Source organism: Vulpes vulpes, unplaced genomic scaffold, assembly GCF_048418805.1.
Source record: "Vulpes vulpes isolate BD-2025 unplaced genomic scaffold, VulVul3 u000000709, whole genome shotgun sequence".
In the NCBI taxonomy this organism is placed as follows: Eukaryota; Metazoa; Chordata; class Mammalia; order Carnivora; family Canidae; genus Vulpes; species Vulpes vulpes.
This window is the reverse complement of record NW_027325751.1, coordinates 89,138-108,617: the sequence shown is the minus strand read 5'-3', so window position 1 is coordinate 108,617 and position 19,480 is coordinate 89,138. Positions and strand designations below refer to the sequence as shown.

Sequence of the window (19,480 nt, the reverse complement as noted above, 5' to 3'; positions counted from 1 at the left end):
AGGTACATGGTTAGTAACCATGTAAAAAAATAAGGTACAGCATGTTATAAATAAAACATGTTTTACATGGAAACCTCAATTATAGAAAGTAAAGCCTACTTATGAACTATTTTCAGACATTCAAGTTAAATTATAATTGATAACAGCCCAATTTTCCGATTAACTTATGTTTCAAAATAGTATACAATTTTTAAAATAAGCTTCAATATAATCATACTTCTATAATTCCTCTGGATATTCTTGCTTCAGAGAGCTGTGCAAGCCCAGAGAAACAGACTAACCCTTCATACCCCAGTTTCACACATGAAATGGGAATATTAACAGCAATGCTGTACACAGTCCCTCAAACCTTCACAGAAGAGTAATATGTTCCACTAAGCTAGACTGGAAGCCGGCATTGGAAGTACTTGTCAATGGTCTAGTGGAAAGTCATTTCAAAACTGATGAAATAGCATTTCCCTTGGTAACTCAGGGGAATTTTACTGGTATGCTACAAAATCTGACTCCTGGTTTATATCAAATTTTTATTTTCTGTTGCTGTTGACATTGTTATGTCTTTTGTTTTACATTTGTTTTGGTCTTCCTTCTCCCAGAAACTATTATTTATGAGCAGATGTGTTAGTTTGCAGGCATATCTCAAAGCTATGACTTTCTTACCACTTTCTGTCAGAAGATGATCTAATCTGTGAGTCAAACTGTATTACAAACACCTAATCTTATTCTGGTCCTGATGAAATCAAACACTTTGGAACAATTTCTTCTTCATTGTTCTAGAGCATTGCCATTATGCTTCTCCTGTATTTGAGCAAACAAGAACAGATGAGAGAGGACTAGGCAAGTTAAAAATATCAGTCTGTCTGTCTGTCTGTCTATCTATCTATGTATTTTTACTTAACTTCAATTTGCCAACATATAGTACAACATTAGTTTCAGATGTCGTTTTTAATAATTCACAGTTGCATATAACCCCCAGTGCTGATATAAGCCCTTTAAAAAAAAGATGACAACTCAGTAAAGATTATTGGATTATGTTCTTTGGTAAATCTATTTCTTGGCTATTCCTAAAAAGAAAAGATCACACCCAAGGACCACATTAGAATACATTTATTTGAAAACACTCCTTATCAGCTGCCAATTAAAAAAATTCTCAAGCAGCAATGAATTTAATCAACATAGACCTTCTGAGTCCCAGGCCTGAGATGCTGAAAGGAATGAATAAAGTTAAGAAGCTTTTACTTGTAACTTTTCATTCTGGCAGATTAAACAACTAAGTCTCTTTTTCCTAAATTATTAATATTTCCAGGTAAGGTGGGATTATTCAGAGGTTATTTTTCATATAATTCCCATACTCTAGCACAGGATTAGCAACATCCTTCTAATTCTTTTAATTTAAATAATGGTGGGAAGGAGGGGGGAATAAAATCATTAAGCATTGTAAACAGTCTAGCTGATAAAGAGCTTTTGTTTTTTTTAGTTTGTCTTATTATTTAATTATGTATAATTAACATAAAATGTTTATATAGCAAAATTACATACAAATGTATAATATTATCTAAGACCTGGAACAAATTTTCATAACTGAGACTCTATACAGAAATATATGTTTGAAAAATTCATTCGAACTTTAAGGAAAAATAAATAATTATTTTAAGTACAATTTTTTTGTCCTCACAATTTAAAACTACCCCAAAATTGCTTCCAGTATCATGTAAAATAAAGACAGAATTCAATAAAGGTTTTTTTTTTTCTGGGAAACCAACTAGGGGTGGTGGAAGGTGAGGTGGGCAGAGGGTAGGGGTGACTGGGTGATGGGCACTAAGGGGCGCACTTGATGGGATGAGCACTGGGTGGTATGCTATATGTTAGCAAATTGAACACCAAAAAAAAAAATAAATAAATTATAAAAAAAACAATAAAGAGCTTTTGTAGGGATATTTTTTTTGGTGAAATAAATCGGCACTGATGCATAGAAACTGATTTGAGGGAAAAGGGATACCAAAGAAGACACAATGCAAGAAAATAAATTAAAAAGTAATATGAGGAAAAGGTTTAATGACTGACAGTAAATCATTTATTCATGGCCATTTATTGATACTATACTTCCAACAGCATGCTAAAGTAATACTAAAATCTTTATTTTTAGAGAAACATTTATTTATCTCAAAGGCTTAAGGAACTATTCATTCCATTTAATACACTTTTCCAATATATTTGATGTAAGATTCTAAATATAGCAAATATAGTAGAATTTTCCCATTCTTATCCCTATTATGTTTTTATTCTTTTTTTCTAGAGGTATTTGGAGGATCATAAGACAGATATTTGAGGTTCCATGTCCCCATTAGATAACTGATTTGACAAACTCTTAACTTGTGAAGATCATTTTAAGGTTTGTATAAATTCATCCTTGGCCAATATGCTGGAGTGGACTTATTATGCATTGTAAGAATTAATTATTAAACTTTCAAGAGGTTTTCAAGCCAATTGACATCCCAGGGGTAGTCTGAAACTGGCCCCATGTAGGAGTATTTACATCATGTTAATTGTCAAATGCTACGAATCAGGACTTCTCTAACCCCATATCCAGAGCTAGTTAATAAATATTTACCAGTAAGTATAAGTACACCGTTGGTCAGAGCTATTCTTTGACTTTTTCATAATATGCCAAGGAAAATAAAGCCTACTATATAATACAACTTTGACCAAAATGCCTTCTAAAATATTTTATGTTTATTTTTTGTATTAATAATTTCAAAATTTCAAGAATTGGTACTACTAAGCTTAAAAAATATGGGCCAGTCAAATCACATTAGATTAGGCTTCTCTGTTTTGATTTTAAAGTTGGAAATGATGTCCTTCAAAGATATATATTCATTTTACTCAGACACAGTAAGTTAGTGAATTTCTCCATTCACTGTAGTCTCTTCCTGCTGTCCCACCTGTTTTGAGGAGTTAACTCTGCTGATACAGCAATTGGACATCCAAAGAACACATTATTTTATAAGTAACTATATAAATGAAATATGTATGTTTACATAGTCATTTGACATTACTCTGCTGAAGTAAGACAAAAAAGTCAGAAGGCAATGGTCAAATCAATAGAAATTAGAATAAACACCAATTAAAATGTAAAAAAACCTTAGGAGGAGACAGCTTCCCAGGCCCAACATTATTGGTTTACTGTGATGGCCAGGGAGGACTTCCAAGACAGAGGAAGGACCAGATTGAGACCTAAATCAGCACCATGCTTTACTAAATAAGACCTGAACTCTTGGCAGTTTCTAACAGGCAACCAACACATATTAAACTGTTTGTAGGGATCCCTGGGTGGCGCAGCGGTTTGGCGCCTGCCTTTGGCCCAGGGCGCGATCCTGGAGACCCGGGATCGAATCCCACGTCGGGCTCCTGGTGCATGGAGCTTGCTTCTTCCTCTGCCTCTCTCTCTATCTCTCTGGGACTATCATAAATAAAATTTAAAAAATAAAAAATAAAAAAAATAAACTGTATATCAACTTATTACAGTGTTCTCCATCTAAATTGTCATAGGAAAAATAAAGTTGTTTCATTCATTTCGGCTTCAGTTTCACATCTGGGCAAAGCACACTGCTGGTAAAGACAGCTCTTATTTTCCTGGTGAAAAATGGACCCTGGGTCTCTGCACAGGAAGTATTTAGCGCCTTTGTGGCAGTGTTCAGTTTAAGCCAGACTGCAAATAAGAGAGCCATCTGTGTTCAAACATGGAAAGGGTTCACAGTAAGGGAAGAGATCTTAAACTTTTCTCTTTTCCTGGGTGTGGATCTTGCTTAGTATCCCTGAGGAAATGAGCTGTTAAGGGATGCGCTGCTCTGTGAATCACAGCTCTGAAAGGAGATACAGATGGCTGTATCTGTATACAAATATACACCAAAGTAAACCTTCCATTGTGGATAATTTAGTAGGTTGATTAGAGCACATTTCATCACTGACCAACAGAACAGAAACAACTACGAAAGCTGAAGGCTCATTCCAGAAACATCTCTGACCAAAGTTTTCTCGAGCTTTAACTTCATGGTTTTATATTTAATCATTTCAGCATTTTGCTAGTTAAACAATTCTGATATGAAATGTGAATCCCAGAAAGTGCAGTTTCATTCCACATAGCTGGAAAATTGGTAACTCATTTTTCTCTTCCACTTGTTATCGATTCGTAAAGATCATTCCAAATCCCCACTACTTATTCTGTTCATTAAATTGTCTTATTCCATGGTTTTTCCAGAAACTTTAGCCACAGTTCTAATATCTCTTTGTAAATGTTGTCTCATTTTAAATAACTGCTTTAAACAAATATTCTAAACTCACTACCAAATTTAGGGCAGCAGATTCAGACTCGAGCCCTCCAGATCACTTGTCTACAATCCATACAACACATAAGAACAAAGTCTTCCAGGGGCACCTTGGTGGCTCAATGGCTCAGGTCATGATCCAGGGTCCGGGGATTGAGTCCCACATTGGGTTCCCCACAGGGAGCCTGCTTCTCCCTCTGCCTATGTCTCTGCCTCTCTATCTCTCATGAATAAATAAATAGAATCTTAAAAAAGAAAAAGAACAAAGTCTTCTAGTTCAGGCAGGGCAAGCCCTCCAGATCGGTTACTCTTATCTCTTTTATTCACATCATCACCATTACTTATAGTTTTTCTCTAAATTTGTATTAAAGAAATCAAGTATCTTTGTAAAACTGTATAATGTAGACATTATATCAGTATTAATTTTCTTTATTAAAATCCTACTTCAGTGACTTTAACTCTGAAAAGTAAAATGACAATGTTTTTTCTTAGAACATACCAGGTATCAGAGATATTGCTGTTTCCATGCAACAGTGATATTCATGAACTTGATCAATGTGTCATCACTTAAGAATCCATAAGAATAGGATATAAGCTGGTTGGTGTGGATCTGGCTGTGTCCACTACTTTTTATTGTCTTGGAGGGCACTGGGCAAATGCTGAATTCTCTCTACAGGAGGGACAGAAATGCAAGGGTTCCCTGACCATGTCCCACTGATTCTGAATAATTTGAGGCCATGTATTAGAACACTAGAACTTAAGAGTGTCAAAGTATGAGGTGGTCTAGTCCAGACTGAATCCTAATCAAGTAAATCTCTGAATGGGCCAAGCAGAACCACCCCTTTCTGTCCTTTTTCCCAGGGATGGAAGAACTGGTGGTGGTCTTGGAAAGCACTCCAGCTCCAGCTTCAGCTCTAGTTCTAGACTCTAGGTCTATCCCTCTTATCTACGGAACCATTTTTAAACTGCTAGGAAACTCTGGGTAGACCATATACCTATATGAACTGCATATTTATATAATCACTCTCTGGATGTGTTTAGATTCTTTACTATGAAAAAGGCATTGCAAATCTCACATAGGCATCTGATTCCAGGTTGGTTCCCTGTTAGATTCCAGGAGTTTTATTAAGCAAAGGAAGAAGCCCTTCACAGCTGATCTCACTTCACATGCTGGCATATAGTTCTAGGTATTGATATATCCCCACAGACCTAAACAACAGTTAAGTCCAGCAGAACATTATATGACGCACAGTCTTTCTTCACGTTGGCAGCAATAGTTTGGATACTGAGAATACGGTTGTGGGTTTTTTCCTCCTGTTGTGTTACATATTTTATCAGTAATCTGAAAATCACTATATTAACACATTTGAACTGCTTAATCAATGCTAGTAAGTTGGCACTGTCAGCCTTTTCCCTCACTATCTATACTTAATATTTCTCTTGGGTGTGTTTTTGAATGGAACAAAGAAGGATAATTCTTCCTGTTTTTCTATTTTCCTTTTCCACCTCCCTGTCCTTTGGCTGCTATTTTACAAAACATCCTAATTTATAAAAGAATGGTCTCTTACAAGAGATGAAGTACAAGAATTTTAAACCCCTTAATTGCACTGTGTGTTTCAAATCTTAAAACTGAATTCTAATTTAGTGCCTCAACATTCTAAATCAACATTCCAGGAATTTTTTAAATCTTGCAATGATGCAAAGTATCAAGTTGAAAATCAACCACAAGAAGACATAACATTTCCACACTTTTAACTTATGGGCTAAAAATGGAAAAAGATTCACATTGCTTATATTTGCTTTAGCCTGATTAATGGCAGTTATATCAGAAGGCCTTGGCCAACACTTGGGGAAAGCAGCCAAGTACACAGAGACAAGCCAAAAGTCACTAAAGATGAGCAAGTCACAATGCACCATCTGTGGTGGCACCAGATACCTGCATAAAATAAATTCTCAAAATAAGAGAAAATTCACTTAAGAGAAATGCAGCTTCTTTTAATTAACTTTCCTCCAGTAATTGTTATCTTTTTAGGAAATACCATAAATATCCTGCTGGATATTTATGATTGTTTGGGCAGCTTTTCTCACGAGGGCCATAATTAACAGGGAGACACAGTTTTGGTTCCCTCTGTCCCACACAAAGACAACTTGGGACTCTTAAATAATGCCTTGCTTTCAAATTAATGCAAAATGTTATTACATTAACCCAGGAATCAATTAAGCTATTTTAAAGAAATAATATATTTTTTACAATAACCAGGCTTTAGTTGAATAAGCTGAGCTGAAGTGTGGCTATAACTCCAATAACACTTGGATGAATTTAACCTAAAGGAATTACAACTTAATACAAATAGATGAGGGATATCTGGGTGGCTCAGTAGTTGAGTGTCTGACTTTGGATCAGGTAATGATCCTGGGGTCCTAGGATGGAGTTCTGCATCAGGTTCCCCTTAGGGAGCCTGTTTCTCCCTCTGCCTATGTCTCTGCCTCTTTCTATTAATCTCTCATGAATAAATAGATAAAATCTTTAAAAAAAATACAGATAGATGAGATTTCATCAGAGCACATGGCAAAATATTTTTTACCACTTTTATGTAGTTTGTTTTAAAATATGTCAACTCAGTCTTTGGAATTTTAAAGACATTTTTATATCTTCTCTAATATAATCATTTATATGTGTACTAATACAACCATCACACTTCCACATACTAGACTCTTCCTAAGTTAGGGGTATGAATTAAATTATTGTTTTTAACCACATTAGTGGAGACAGCTCTACTTTCAGCACTTGAGCCAAAGGATCAGGAATGGCCACACAACAGAGGCAATGACTTCAACACCTCACTGACCTTGACTCACAAGTATCTCTGACTTTATCACCCCTCCGGTTCCATTGTCTTGTTTAGTTCCAACCTTCATTAATTCTAAAATGGTCCATGACAGTAACCTCCTCTCTAGCATCTGGGCCTCCAAACTACCCTACACTCCATAGGAATGTGGCCATTTGACACCTGTCCTAACAGAGCTTTGGAAATTGTTCAAATGTCAATAGCCCTTAAAGTTCAAACTCTAGTAAGTCAACAATTTTCTGTTAAGCAAATCAATTGATAAACCAACCTCTTCACAATTTGTCTCTAACCTATCTCTTTGGCCTTATGTCTAACTATCCATATGCGCTCCCAAATATCCTAAACTGTAGTTTTCATCACAATGGCAAATTATAGACTATATAATCAGGCTCCCTGGGTTCTAATCTCAATAGTATCACCTTCAAAATGTGTTAGCGGGAGACCAAATACTTTATTTTTTGAAATTTCAGTTTTCCCATCTGTACAATTGGGATCAAAAGGTTGTTGTTAATTAAATGACACACACTAATATTAAATAAAGAGTAGCACAGAACATGAAGACTCCTAACTCGGGGAAATGAACTAGGGGATGTGGAGGGGGAGGAGGAGGGGGGGTGGTTAGTGGGTGACGGGCACTGAGGGGGGCACTTGACGGGATGAGCACTGGGTGTTACTCTGTATGTTGGCAAATTGAATACCAATAAAAAATAAATTTATTATGAAAGAAAAGAAAAGAACAAAAAGAAAAGAAAAGAAAAGGAAAGAAAGAAAGAAAGAATGAAAGAAAGAAAGAAAAGAAAGAAAGAGTAGCTAGTAATAATCACAGCAAACAAACACTTAATCCATGCCTTTACCCCAAACTTTCTGGCTGATGTGTCCTCCCATCTGGCATCCTTTTCTCAATGAACTCCTATATGTCCCTCAAAGATTAGTTCAAATGGCACCTGCCTTTGAAAGCCTTCCTTTACCATTTCACTTGGGAAAAGGTAGCTTTCCCCACTGCAATACGCTTACAGCATTTTGTGAATATTGTATATTACAACCTGCATCTTCATAAATCTCTATATATGTGTTCTTCCTATAGTGTAAGATCTGCATGGAAAACAATAATATCTTGACATCCCCATACTCGGTTATGGGTACACTGTACCATCCCTCACCCAAGAAAGATATAATAAAGTCCTAATACCCAGTACCTCAAAATGTGACCTATTTGAAAACAGAGTTGTTGCAGATATCATTAGTTAAGATCATACTGGAGTAGAGTGGAGTCCTAATCCAAAACAAATGATATACTTTTAAGAAGACAGCAATGTGAAGACACAGAGTCACAAGCACCATATGAAGCCAGAGGCAGAGATTGGAGTGATATATATCTCAAGCCAAAGAGTGCTAAGAATTGCTGGCCTTCATCAGAACCTATGAAGAGGCAAAGAATTCTGCCCCAGATCCTTCAGAAGGACTGTGGCCCGACCAAAACATTGATTTCAGACTTCTAAACTACAGAATTGCGAGATAATAAATTTCCGTTGTTTTAAGCCAGCAACTTATGGTACTTCATTATAACAGCCCGAGGAAACCAATACATGTTCCCAGATTCAGGGGGAAAAACTAACATATTTGTGTTAAAGAAGCAAATGACTTTAAGAATTTTACTTAATCAATTGGGACTTACATAGAAAAATAGGAGTGTACAGAGATGGCTAGATTAGACCATCCTAAATTCTGGCTTTAAGAATCTGTAAGTACCTGATTTCCTATTTAAGTATCATATTTAACTTCCTTGCCCACCTAAAAAATTAAGGTTATTGATGCTTTTTCTTTTAAGATTTTTTTATTCATGGGATCCCCGGGTGACTCAGTGGTTGAGTATCTGCCTTTGGCCCAAGACATGATCCTGGAGACCCAGGATCGAGTCCCGCATCGGGCTCCCTGCATGGACCCTGCTTCTCCCTCTGCCTGTGTCTCTGCCTCAGAGAGACACTGAAAGAGAGAGAAAGAGGCAGAGACACAGTCAGAGGGAGAAGAAGGCTCCATGCAGGGAGCCCGATGCGGGACTCAATCCTGGGTCTCCAGGATCTTGCCCTGGGCCAAAGGCAGGTGCCAAATCACTGATCCACCTAGGCATATCAAGATTGATACTTAAGACTTAGAAAATGTTGACATATTCCTCCTTGCCCTGTACCTACACTGACTGCTTATAAAATGAAACCTAGTCTTATTCATCAGAGCAATGACATAAAAGTTTTTCAACAGGTGATTCATAAAAAATGGCATACTTATTCATCTTTATATGGTATCTATAGTCCAAGGAGATTGTGTCTGAGACTCCAGAAAGTTTTTTCCAAAGCATTTTTATTAACAACATGTTTGCTCTCAGGGACCTATTAATTTATTATAATGTAGTTATACTGATAGGCATCTTACCTAAAAACATTCATTTACATGGAAATAACAGTGTAAAGACAGATAAAAGTAGTCTTATATTTAGGCCAGAATCAAGGTCTATCTACTCTTTACGTTAGTAATTGCAGCTAAGAAGGAAGGAAAAAATATAGAATTTGGAAGGAGAAATGTAATTTCAGTCACTGTGGTTAGAAGGGACATTTATTGTATGATTGAAATAAGTCAATAGGAGAATGACAAACATTAAATGGTCTCATTCATTTGGGGAATATAAAAAATAGTGAAAGGGAATAAAGGGGAAAGGAGAAAAAATGAGTGGGAAACATCAGAAAGGGAGACAGAACATGAGAGACTCCTAACTCTGGGAACAAACTGGGCGGGGGGTGGAAGGTGAGGTGGGCGGGGGGGGGGGGTGACTCGGTGATAGGCACTGAGGGGGGCACTTGATGGGATGAGCACTGGGTTTATTCTATATGTTTGCAAATTGAACACCAATAAAAAATAAATTTATATTAAAAAATCCAAAGTACACAAGGAAGGCAAAATGCCATACTTATTTGGTGCCTAAAATAACATGTTATTATAAAGTAAAGCAATTTCATTTTTGGAGCATGGAAAATCCCAAAACTATGAAAAATGTGCTTTCTGAGATCTCTAAGAGCCTTAACTTCAAAAACATGCAGTGAAGGTACTAAATAAATCTTTCAAGAAAAAGAATGCTCTGGCATGAGTCAAACATCCAGTTTCTGACACCTACATTCAATGTTGCCTCTAAAGAGATGTCTTGTCTTTCACTGCTCAGGTCCTTGAGAACCAGGCCTCACAATGAAGGAAGTCAGTATAGTCACAGTCTGGTTCTCCAGCTTCTGGAACTCCCAAGAATGCACAGATTTGATCCAGTCATCTATAATCCAACAGTCATTCAATAATCATGAGTTATGCCTTACCCTAGGCTCACCACTGATTTGCTGTTGGCAGCTTTGATTAATTTTTTTTTTCTGAAGCTCAGTATTCTCATCTGTAAGCAAGGATAATGATGGTATCTGCTTCCTAGGATTTGTTGTGGTAATTAAATAAGAGATGGCTCATAGGACTTCACATAGAGCCTGGCATATGATAATTACCCAATACAAGTTAACTGCTGTCTTTATCATCATTACTGGAATATGTTATAAAACTAGTAAGCAAGTTGAGGGTAGGACTGTGCCTATTACTTAATGGACACCCACACTGAACAGCTGAGACCAGTGAATGCTAAAGTAAATCTTCGTGCCAATTCCAGCCCAAAGCCTACTTCTGTAAATGTTTATTGGAACACAGCCACTCCTGATCTTTTATATGTTGTCTATGTCTACGTTACCCAGCAGATGTACATAGTTGTAACAAAAGGACTGAATAGGCTGCAGACTGTGAACCATTTATTACTTGGCTCTTTAAACAATAAGTGTGTTAATCCTGCACTAGAGCATCGCCACTTACTATGTGGTCCTCAGCTCATTAGAAATACAGACACTGGGATCCCTGGGTGGCTCAGTGGTTTAGCACCTGCCTTCCGCCTAGAGCGTGATCCTGGAGGCCGGGGATCAATTCCTGCATCAGGCTCCCTGCATGGAGCCTGCTTCTCCCGCTGCCTGTGTCTCTGCCTCTCTCTGTGTGTCTCTCATGTAGAAATAAACAAAATCTTTAAAAAAAAGAAATACAGACACGTAGGCTCCCTTGACCTACTGAATCAGAAACTATATATTTTCACAAAATCTTCAAATGATATACAAACATTAAGGGTTGAGAAACAGTGGTCTAGGTCAGAGGTTAACAAAATTTCTGTAAAGGGATAGAGAGTAAATATTTAAGCCTTTGTTGCAGGACTATAATATCTGTTCAAATCTGCCTTCCTATCTCAAAAGCAGCCAGAAAAAAATATGTAAATAAATGGGCACGGTTCCATGCCAATAAAACCAAGTATGGAACCTGAAGTTTCAATTTTATACAATTTTCATGTATCACAAAATATTCTTTTAATTTTTTTCAACCATTTAAAAATGTTGAAACCTTCCCTTAGCTTGTGTACCATACAAAAACAGGCAGCAGGGCAGCCCGGATGGCTCAGCGGTTTAGTGCCACCTTCAGCCCGGGGCATGGTCCTGGAGACCCGGGATCGAGTCCCACATCAGGCTCCCTGCATGGGGCCTGCTTCTCTCTCTGCCTGTGTCTCTGCCTCTCTATGTGTCTCAAGAATAAATAAATAAATAAATAAATAAATAAATAAATAAATAAATAAATAAAATCATTAAAAAAAAAAAAAAACAGGCAGCAGGTAGGATCTGGCCTGTAGATCAGAGTCAGTAGTCTTAATCTAGGCTAATGCCACATCACTGTTTAGCCAGCAGGTTACCCCTCCTCCCATACTCTCCCCAGGACTCTAAAAACCTATGTGTATTTTCTGGCACATGTGACTTTAGAGAAGTTATCTTCTACTCATCTAACTTATCCCAAAAAATATTTCTGTTCCTCCTTTATGACTTCTAACTTGTAATATAAAGTTCCTATCAAATGATGTGATGGTGTAACTGTTTCCTTTTCTTTGGCAGATTAAATAGAACATACCAGAGAGGCTGAACTAGGAAGCTATAGGTGAATAGACAGACAGGTGGACAGATAAGATACCTGCCTCCAAAGGAATAGGAACCTGATCACAATGAAAAACTCTTTGTCTCTAAATTCAAACCAAGTATGCTGAGCATTTCTAAATATATACTCAGGATTTGTGTCTATTTGATCCACAATATCCTTCTCCTTGACTCTTCAAGTAGTCTGAAGCTATTGGAAAGTAACATAGGAAGTCTGCACATCTTGCCCTTGCCCTTCCCCTTCCAGAGGCTAGTAGATCACAAGCAACTGAGAAGGAACTGCCAGAGAGGGTTCTCCATCCAGAAAAAAAAAAGAGCTTTGCCCCACTCTCAGGGCTCTGGGACACATTGGTGAGAGATGGCTAGAGGAGGGGATCCCTACCTGCCTTTTACTTAAGCCAGTATTCTTTGTTCCTGCTTATACTGAGATCATAAATCAGTTTCAGAAGAGAAGCTTAGTTCATAGAAACCTTTAATTTATGTTCAAAGTTTATTGAAGCTAAGCTCAATAAATGGTAGATAAGAGGACTTTGTTGAGTAAACACAACATTCATAATTTAGGTTTAGCAATTTAAGAAACATGAAAGTACTCAAGATTCATCAGAAGCACAAACTATATGAACTATCTGCACAATCTTAGAAGAAAGATTTACATATACCTATAGACTTATGATATATATATATATAACATTTTAATCTAAATGAATGTGTTAGAATACATTCTGACCCCTGGTCTCGGCTACCATCACATCTTTTTTGTCGTTTAACCTTACTCTGTTTTATCTTTCTACCATCATCCAATTTTCCCTCTCCTTTCAAGGATAATTTATTCTGCGAAACAGGCTGAGATAAAAACCTTTCTACATAGCCTGATAAATCTTATAATTATAAATTATTCAATAATGAAATGGTTCCCATAGTGTATTAATGAGGAAGATTTCAGCTACAAGAAACAGAAAATCCTGGCCTCACTAGCTGACGTCTTAAGAAATTGATCATTTCATAAGAGAAATTCTGCAGTTAGGCAGCTACACGGTTGCTTAATTCAGTGCCTCGACAACATCATCAAGGATCTTTCCAATTTTCAATATTGCATTATTCAGGATATAGGCTTATCCTTATGTTAACTACCTTACACCATATGTGACAAAATGATATCCAGTAAAAATGCTGTTTTTGTGTCTCTTTAATTATGACAAAGTTTTTCCCTGAGCTCCCACAATATTCCACTTCATAGCTCATTGACCAGAAATGCATCATACCTGTTTCTAAAATATGAGCAGCCAAGAAGAATGAGATTACCATAATTGTGCTGAATGGGGAAAATATGCAGCCAAGAATATTTTATCTGGCAAGCCTGTCATTCAGAATAGGAAGAGAGATAAAGAGTGTCCCACACAAACAAAAACTAAAGGAGTTCATAGACCACTAAGCCAGCCCTGCAAGAAATATTAAGAGGAACTGAGTGGGAGAAAAAAGATCAAAAGCAACAAAGACGGGCATCCCCGGTGGCCCAGTGGTTTAGCACTGCTTGCAGCCCAAGGTGTGATCCTGGAGATCCAGGATCAAGTCCCATGTCAGGCTCCCTGCATGGAGTCTGCTTCTCCCTCTGCCTGTGTCTCTGCCTCTCTGCCTGCCTTCTCTCTCTCTCTCTCTCTCTCTCTGAATTAATAAATAAAAAATCTTTTCTAAAAAAAGCAACAAAGACTAGAAAGGAACATCACCAGAAACACCAAGTTTATAGGTAACACAGTGCCATGAAATTCATATCTTTCAATAAGCAATCTGAATGTATATGAACTAAATTTCCAATCAAAATACATTGGGTATCAGAATAGATTTTTTTAAAAAGGCACATCTATATGCTACCTACAAGAGACTCATTTTAGACCTAAAGACACCCCCATATTGAAACTAAGGAGATGGAGCACCACTTATCATGCTAATGGATGGCAAAACAAAGCCAGGGTTGCCAAACTTATATCAAACTAGATTTTAAAACAAAGACAGTAAGAAGTGTTTGAATGATACACTCGACCAGATGGCCTTAACAGGTATATTCAGGACATTTCATCCCAAAGTAGAATATGCATTCTTTTATATACAATGGAGTATTACTCAGAATGAAATCTTGCCATTTGCAACAATGTGGATGGAGCTAGAGCACATTACACTAAGTGAAATAAGTCAGTAAGAAAAAGACAAATACTATATGATTTCACATTCATATGTGGAATTTAAGAAACAAAACAGATGAACATATGGGAAAAGGGGGAAAAAAGAGAGAAGGAAAAAACCATAAGAGACTTAAGGACAGAGAACAAACTGAGGGCTGCTGGAGGGAGATGAGCAGGGATGGGCTAGATGGGTGGTGAGGACACTTGTCAGGATGAGCACTGGGTGTTGTATGTAAGTGATGAATTACTGAATTCTACTCCTGAAACCAATATTGCAAATCTATGTTAAGTAGAACTTAAATACAATTTAAAAAAAAATTACCGTAATTGGATTAGGAAAGCATATGGTCATGTGAAAGATTATATTACCTGAATGAAAATCAGCATTAGAAAGAAGTGGGGAGGGATGCAGGAGCTATTACTCAGTAGTCACACAATACTCAATACTACAATCAATAAGAGGTATCCTGTTCATCAGCCTTTGAAGGTAGCCAATTAATTTGCAGGAAATAGTAACTGGGAGATTCTGTGACTACACAATTTTATATTACTGGAGTAATAAAGACCTGAAGCAGCCTCAATGTAATTACAGAATAAAGGCACATACCACAATCTGAGAATAGTTCTAGAATTTGGCAAAACCTGGTCCTAACACCTTTCAGTAAACCAATGTTCATCAAGGACTCAAGCAGTTGGGATTTATAACTGCCACTCAGGCCCCAGCCAACTTTCCCCATGATGTGATCAGTTCCAATTAATATAATACACTTTAATTTGTGTATCATTCTGTATTCAAGTATGACAAGTACCTTAAGCAAAGAAAAAAAGCAAAGTTGAATTTAAAAAAATTAAAACATTCTAATGTGACCCAGAAGCTATCAATTTGTGAATGCTGCCGGGGCGGGGGGTCTTCTCTTACAGCCTCATTTAAGGGGGCTGCAAGTGGACAGAAACAAGGCTTGGTCATTCATAGCCGATAGATGATAGAAAACTGAAATGGAAAGAGAAGTCTGTGCATTCTGGTCCTTCTGTCCCTCCCTGTTCACCCACACTGTCCACCTAGCAGCACAAGTACAGAAACTTGGTTTCTGTAAGCCAAGAGGAAGAGAACACTATTTCTGAGACCCAGTTGATGGAGGAGGGGCCATGGCACACAATTCCTATTTACTTTTTCAACTATTTCTTCAAACTAAGAAAAAAACCCTATTCTAAATCTAACCTATTCTAAAATTATCTTAAATTTTCCAAAAACGAGATAGAAAGCATCTCAAATTCCCCTTCATAATTTGAAAGCACAAGTTAGAAATTGAGCACCAATAAAAAATAAATTTATTATAAAAAAAAGAAAAGAAACTGATGTCTGTTAATATATATCAGTACCTCATGTGTTTCAGACACAGCTATCTTACCTTCCTGTTATGTTTCGCTCTTTATTATACGAATGTACTAATGTAGCCAAGTAATTTAGGATGGGATCAACTCTAGTGGACTTCACAAGCAGGTTTAGTTTAGTTGGACAGCTATTCTTTTAAGTGTGTTGTTGCTAAAAATGTGACAGAGCTACTCTTTCTTCCATGAGTGTTCTGAAGACGTATTTAAACATTTCAACCTGTAAGAATCTGCTTAATCCCTCTGCAGAATATTAAAGGGAAAAGAAGTTACTCTTTGACCAGGAAAGTTTAAGGCATTTAAATATGATCAGATATCCAGAAATAAAATAGTACATTCCATGAAGAAACTAGGAAATCACAACACAGATACATTCATTGTACATGAAAAACTCAGAAACTTAGTATAAAAGCAAAGAAAATATTAAGTGACATTATTAAAGTAAGCTAACTAGAATAAGAAAATAACACCAAAACCACATTAATTCTATTGGTTTTTCTTGCACAGAACAGAGGGAAAATGATAAAAAATTGGACATATTAAATTTCTCCATTCTTTCCACTTAAGGGTAAAGTCTAGATCGAAAATGTTCTAAGAATTTCCTTTTATTTTATTATTATTATTATTTTAATATTACTTATTATTATTTATATGGAGCCCAATGCAGAACCTGAACTCATGATTTGAGCTGATACCAAGAGTCAGACACTTGATCAACTGAGCCACGCAGGTGCTTCGAGAATGTTTTGAGAATTTAATGGATAATTATTTCCCTTAAATCCAAATTTTTCCTTAATAGATTTTTAAAGAACCATATGCTCCTCAATAGTACTTAGTTTTGGCTTATGAATAAGATGAAAAACGTTTGAGGGATAATGGCTTTTATGTATGGACCTGGGTGTGCAGATGCACACACACACACACACACACACACGCATGTGTGTGTGTATTTCCATCAACTGTTTATAATGGAAGTGTATCCAGAATAAGGATAAAACTACTGATTGGATTCTTAAACAATATAACTACTGCCTCAGAGTCTTAGAAAAACACTAGCTCAGAAGCTGCCAGGACTCTAAGAAATCAACCAGGATATGTACAAGCAAACTGCAGAACATTTATTAAAAGTCCACTACCTAATCTAAGGTGATTTGAGTACATCTATAGGTGTTTATGAGATTTTATCACATATCACTATGGTTCATAAAGCATTATTTATACAAACAATAACCATAGAAGTCCAACTCTCTAAACTTTCAAGATACCACTCGGTAAAGCAATCAATTACTTTGATTTAGTACACTGCTCTGGATTTTTCCTGGATGGCAAAGCCTAGATATTGGGAAAGACGCTAAAGACACGGCCAAGCTTCAGACCTTATCCTTTCTCCCTAAAAGACATTTATTTTTTTTTAAATTTTTATTTATTTTTGATAGTCACAGAGAGAGAGAGAGAGAGGCAGAGACACAGGCAGAGGGAGAAGCAGGCTCCATGCACCGGGAGCCCGACGTGGGACCCGATCCCGGGTCTCCAGGATCGCGCCCTGGGCCAAAGGCAGGCGCCAACCCGCTGCGCCACCCAGGGATCCCCCTAAAAGACATTTAAATAGTACCTACCGGTTGCAGACAGATATCATGTTGGTTTATGTAGATTTTCATCTATATCAAGTGTTAGTACCTTGGAGTACAAAGGATCCTTTTGGTCTTCCTAAAAACAAGGGAAAAATTGAGCAAAGGCATTCCTCATATGTGTGCTTTACTCAGTTACTTTTGCCACTTTGGCTTTGGACTTTTTGGAGTGGAAGGTGAAATCTAGATGAAAATCAGACCCTTATCATACCCTGTTAACTCTTAACTCCTTTCTTTTAATTCCAGTACAATACCAACTTTATTTCTTAAAGGCCCTTCCAGTTCTGTGTAATCCATAATCCCATGAAGACTTCCACAGACCCTGACCACAGCAAATTCAAATTATTTGATAAGAAGACACCCTTCAGATAAATGGGACTTTTGTGCTGCTCTTTCGAATAATCTCTGGGACCCGGTCTTGCTATTGTGGTTTGTTGTCTGTTTTTATTTAGGGTTTTTATTTATTTGAGAGAGACGCAGAGACAGTGACAGAGAGCACAAGCTCAGGAGGAGAGGGAGAAGCAGACTCCCCACTGAGCAAGGAGCCTGACGCGGGGCTCCATTTCAGGACCCTGGGATCATGACCTGAGCCAAAGGCAAACGCTTAACCAACTGGTCACCCAGGTGTCTTCTCTTGTTGTTGATCATCCTGTCTTTAGGAATTTTCTCCACATTTGGCCACACTAATCTGACTTCCCCACTTAACCCACCACCCATTGCATCTCATGAGCGGCTTTAAACGACAAAAAGGAAAATCCTGAAAGACATCAAACTCCTAAAAGACAGGGGAATTGTTAGGGACACTCCCAGAGCTGCAGCCCACCCCCTGACTTGTGATGGTATTTGAGGGCACTGAAACCAAGGGTAGAGCAGAACACACAGTTGTCTGGTAAAGCTCAGCAGTAATGACCAACTGGTGTTTGGCCAGAAATTCCGTTTTCCCTCCTCTTCCCCTAAAGACCATTAACGTTTTTTCTTTTAAGGATTTTATTTAGTTATTCATGAGACACACAGAGACAGAAGCAGAGACAGGGGCAGGGGCAGAAGCAGGCTCCAGGCAGGGGGCCCGAAGCGGGACTCGATCCTGAGTCTCTAGGATCAGGCCCTGGGCTGCAGGCCCGCTAAACCGTGAGCCACCCGGGCTGCCCACATTTTTTCTTTAATGTGATGGATTTGGCAGGTGAATTTATTCCATCTAAATACGAATGCCCTGTCTCGATTCATTCTTATAGCCTGAACTTTTAAAAAGTCTTCCGCCAGAAACAAACCGCCATCGCTGTACCCTCCGCCACCTCCCGCAGAACATCCGGTCATCAAATTGCATGAAAATCCTCTCCTCCCCGGGCTGCAAAGACGCATCCGATCCCTTTCCCCCGTCCCGCCCTCAGAAAGGCAGGCCCGGGGGGCACACGTACCTCGCGGAGGCCCTGCCGGTGAGGGGGGCGGCGGCCCGGGAGCCCACGTGCCCTCCACAGAGAGCCGTCCTCCGCGGTGCGGCCAAGGGCGCCCGGACAGTGGCCGGGCAGGGCCGCGGCGGGAGAGCGCACCTTGCGGGGTGTTTTCAGGCAGGCTTCCAGCTCGGCGGCCCGGACTCTCGGATGCGCCCCGAAACCCTGGTCTCCCTCGGGGAGTCCCTGCCGCCGCACCGCGCATGTGCTGGCAACTGCAGGCGCCCAACGGCCTCCCGCCCGCCTCTCACCTGCGCGTGCGCAGTCGCTCCTCAGAGCCAGCGGGCGCCGGAGCACCCGAAGACTGTGGGAGCGGAGCTGCTTCCGCTCAGGCGGGCGTCCCCCGGCCTGGAGCTGGTCCCGCGAAGCCTGCAGCCGCGCTCGCCGTTGACGTGCGGTAGAAAGCAAGCTCGAAGCCGGCGCTTTCCTGCCTGCGGCCAGAAGCCTCTGCCTGTACGCAGATCTGGGTCGGTGCGGCCGAGGCCTAGACGTGGGGTTCACGTGCCGTTCCACAGCCCAGCCGCTCTCGCGGGGGCGGCCGCGCGGGGAAGAGCTCGCCGTCCGGGGGTCTCCCTGCCAGGACCCCCTTAACTGGCCGTCCGGCTCCCCGGGACCCTCGAAGGCAGCTCGGACA

The 19,480-nt window shown here is 38.9% G+C and overlaps 1 long non-coding RNA gene across 2 annotated transcripts in view; it reads right to left on the bottom strand.

The window, feature by feature from the left end:
* LOC140596798 (uncharacterized) overlaps window positions 1-19,045 on the bottom strand; it is a 71,111-nt gene extending 52,066 nt beyond the window's left edge. Inside the window, exons 1-2 of one of the 2 annotated variants that reach the window (XR_011998669.1) lie at window positions 18,814-19,045; window positions 17,387-17,477 (exon numbers count right to left, since the gene is read on the bottom strand). This is a non-coding gene — a long non-coding RNA (uncharacterized lncRNA). The remainder of the gene's footprint in view (window positions 1-17,386; window positions 17,478-18,813) is intronic. The other variant, XR_011998668.1, reaches the window with a different exon arrangement.
* Between the last annotated feature and the right edge of the window lie 435 nt (window positions 19,046-19,480).